Genomic DNA, 4270 nt, shown 5'->3' with positions numbered 1-4270 from the left:
TTTTGACTTTGGGGGTTTTCATTTGTTTTGAACGTTGAAACATGAGAAGCCCGGCGATGCTTAATTGTCAGGAAAATCATAAAACATGTTTTCTTAAGCTATTTTTAGGCATAGTAAACTTCAAGGAGCACCACAATATTTAGCCTGAAGTTACACACAGTGACTTGTTTTTATTTGGGGTATAGTTCAAATCTCACATATTTATCTGTGTTCCAACACAGCAAGATCCAAGTAAAATTTTATCATCTCACTGGATCAAGACAACACCTGTTGAGCCATACCAGTGTAACTGTGGTACACTGCCAACATGGAGAATGTGAATGTGCTGATATTAAAGTACATCAAGTAGTAATCCTTAAAGGGATAAAACAAAGGAAAAAAAGCTTTAATAATACATGGATTGTGTAATAAGTTAACTATATGGCTTGAATTTAGGATAATTCCCCTGACCACTTTAAAATAGATCTAATTTGAACTAATAAACAAAAATTTGTAGATGTTAATTCGCAACACCATTCAGCATTCAAAATAAGACAATTCAAGCTTTAAAATGAGTCAGGTTTTGGTTACAGGCAATGCACATATTTTTGTTCTGAATTCACATTTTTAGCTTGGAAATACTGTGTAATAAAATCTAAAACGGCATTAAACTTCTCTGGAAAAAACACCGAGTCTAATTCTAACTCAAACTAGCTTAATTTATTCTTTTATTTACAACACACTTCAGAAAAGAAAGACACTTTATAGCATTTTTATATTAAAACACAAATGATTTGCCTTCAGCCTACAGAGACAAAAAAACCAATAAAATGAAGGCGGCCTTTCATCTAAACTGGTCATAGTGTAGCAGCAAAGCTCTATTAAATGGCTTTGTTGAATAAATGAGAGGGTGAACTGATTGAAGACTTCTGATGATGATGATGATGTACGATTTTTGGACTTTCCAGAGTTTTCTCCAGTGATCTCGCAGCAGACGGTGTCAGCATTCAGGATCTGCTTATATAGAACCTCATTGAGTTAATGGACACAGGGATGAGCGAGACGGCTGAATGGCTGTGGTGAGTCACACTTGGCCTGCTGAAGCTAAGCTGCAGCCAAATCCATTATTTATAAAAGACTGGCAATATTACCTTTGCCAACGTCCTGTCGTTGCCAGTAGCAACAGGTCTGCAGAAGTGGTGCAGTTTGATGGGACGGCCGCTAATCAGCAAATGCTAATGTGCTGCATGTGAAATAAAGCGATTACACTTCCATGTCTGATTTGTATTGCAGCGTGCCAATGCAGCTCCAGCTGCCTTTTATCGGAGCTGACCTTTGGACTTTGCCCTGTTAAAAAAAACAGATGAATTTAATATGCCTACTGGCTCATAGCCTCTTAATTAAGCCTAAAAGCTTTAAAGTTTTGAAAGTACAACCTTGTCAGAACTTATTATTCACGTTGCTGGAAGGTCAGCATCTTTTCAGTGTGAGTGGAGATTTTTGAGGCTGGCTCAAGAAGCATAACGTTCTTCCAGCTTGACAGGTTTTTTTTTTTTAAGTGCGTCCAAGTCACACGTAGAGAACAGGGAGTACAGAAACCAAAGACAATTTTACAAGTGCACTTCAACCAATAAATTTTATGTAAGTGCAGATATCTTTAATGCCTGAATATTTTAGATAAGCTTGTCTTGACTGTATTTTATAGCACCGACTGCGATTCAATGCTCTGTTAAACTTTTGTCCCTGCAAATTTACACAAAGTTGATTTTCTTGCATCACCTTTATGGAAGCTGACATTTGTGGAAAATAACCAGAGCAATTAGAGCGACTGCTAAGTCTACAAAATGTCTCCACCAGCTTGTGTCTGGGGTCTCCATAGTAACCGGCTGGCCATTGAGTAGCAAAAGTCTCCTCCACTTCCTTTATAACTTACTTTCCCCTTTATGTCAGCAACGTATCACACATGCGTCAATGTTTTGGGTGTACATGCAGCTGAAAAGAGTCCATCCTGGACTCTTTTCTGAACTCTAGGCTGAATGTTAATGTACAGAGGCTGTTTCCTCTAAGTTTGGTCTCAGTAAACTGTTCTACTACTGAGCATTGATCTCAAAGAAGGCTGCATTCTGTAGTATCAACCTCCTCAGCAGTTGAGTTTATGTCACCTCCGCAATAAATAAGCATCAGATACTGTCCATACAGTACTAAAATGTATCTTTATCTCCATTGAAAATTTAAAAATAAGGCCTGCCACCTTTCTCTAACTCTTTTGGAATGAAGGAAGCCCTATTTCACCACATATCAATTATAATAACCAGTTTCCTGATAATGCTTTAGTACCATATTTGATTCAAAAACAATTCTCATTTGCCCAAACATGGATTCCACTAGAAACCTCAAGGTTCCTGTAACCAAAATGTTTCAATTTGTTCGATTGGACAGAGATTGGAGGACAAGATTATTTCTAAAGTTTGACCATATGCAGCAAACTGCGATGCACTGTGTATCCTGACACTTTTCTTATAGCATCAGCTTTAACCTTCTTAGTAATTTGAGCTTCAGCAGCTCAGCTGTCGGATCAGACCACATGGGTGAGCCTCTCTCCGCCACGATTTTCACTTGTAACAGTCTTTTTTTTACGTAATAGTAATCAGTTTTCAACAGGATTAGACACTAACTTTAAAAAGACACTGAGGCTTTTTAAAGTTATGTAAAAAAAAAAAATCCTTGAAACACAGTCACCTCATAAATATAAGCAGGTATGCAAAAATCTCAGGAATACTGAAAAAGAAAAATTAAGGTAACTGTGTATTTATTAACATATTTCATGCCACTTTTTTGCAGTACTTAAAGAAAAAAGAAACATATTTTTCATCACCAGTTTTAATAATCAACTAATGTTGAAATACTTTTCTTTTCGCCACCTGGGATGGCGGAGGGTCATGGAAACTTACCTCTAGGTAAACAGAAAATTTAATTAACCTTTTTCTTCTACAGAAACACCGCAGCTCCATGTTTACCTAGTTTTCAAGGTTTTCACAAAGGTCCTGCTATCAGAAGCCCAGAGAGTTGAAGGTGAGAAAGCAAAACAGGAAGAAAAGGTGATAAGATGAGGCCAGAGATGGTGGTGGGACCGCATGAGTGTTTATGGTTGTGCTTGGAAAGGAATGCGACAAGTGCAGACTGGGGGAAGGGACCGGGGTCAATGACCAGTACCAAGTGGGTACTGGTCATTGCATGTCAAGCAGTTGCTTACCTTAAAGCAATGATTAGTTTCCAATAATAATAAGAATAAAAATAATAATAATAAAAACAAGCATGTTTTTGTGATTCATGTTAGAGGTTTTCTCTCCGTTTGTGACAACTTGTAGCATTTGTTTCGGCAGCGGGGAGGATGTGTTTCGGTGTCACGCAGAGACCTTGGTTCCCACTGCCGACATGGAGGCCGACAGCACGGCAAGAATGCAGTGGAGAGGAATGCTAAACACAAAGAGTATTGTGAGACTAAACGGCTGGCACGGCCAGCTGGGAGATTTAGCCCGGGCGACTTGCTTGTTTACATCCGATTCTGCAGTGACAGCCAATCGGATGAAACGGTCACACCATCCGCATCCAGACAGTCACAGAGGAGAGTAGACTGCTGTGTGCTGGTAAAAATAAATGAATAAATAGAATTACCATGGATATTTAAAGTGGAAGTGATTCAGCTTGGGCGGAGAACAGTTTTGCAAATATTGCAACTTCTTTATCCCACCCCCACCCCATTTTCTTCATATAAAATTTAAATCAAATAAATCCATCAACGTCAGCATCAACAGAGAAAAAAGCCTATATGAAGCCCTTAATCTGTATATTTTTCCCCCCAACATAAAGCAGAAATATTTGGCAAAACATTCTGGAATATGCCACACAAGAAACCCTTTCCATGTGTCCACTGTTAGCTTTCTTAGGAACAAATGATGTTGTAAAAATCCCACATCAGTAATAATACAGACGTTATGTGGTTTTATCATCTACTGGCTCAATTAGCCTGATGAAAGATCGTATTTATTTTTAACAGCAAATGGGAAAACAAACAATTTTAAACAGACATTTACGCTCTCCCAAGTTAGGAAACAAAAGTGTCATAGAAAGTACAACGCACTGTGGCTAATAAGTTCAAGTTTAAAATAAATATTCCCGAAAAACCCTTGTGAAAATGCAAACGTGTTTTGTGTAGCTAAAGGCGAAAATGGCAGCTATAATGCTCAGCTGCCGCCACCTGGTGGCAGCTGAGCATTATAGCAACTCCCTC

The sequence above is a fragment of the Poecilia reticulata genome, linkage group LG6, assembly GCF_000633615.1.
Source record: "Poecilia reticulata strain Guanapo linkage group LG6, Guppy_female_1.0+MT, whole genome shotgun sequence".
Classification (NCBI taxonomy): Eukaryota; Metazoa; Chordata; class Actinopteri; order Cyprinodontiformes; family Poeciliidae; genus Poecilia; species Poecilia reticulata.
Note: the sequence above shows the minus strand (reverse complement) of the source record.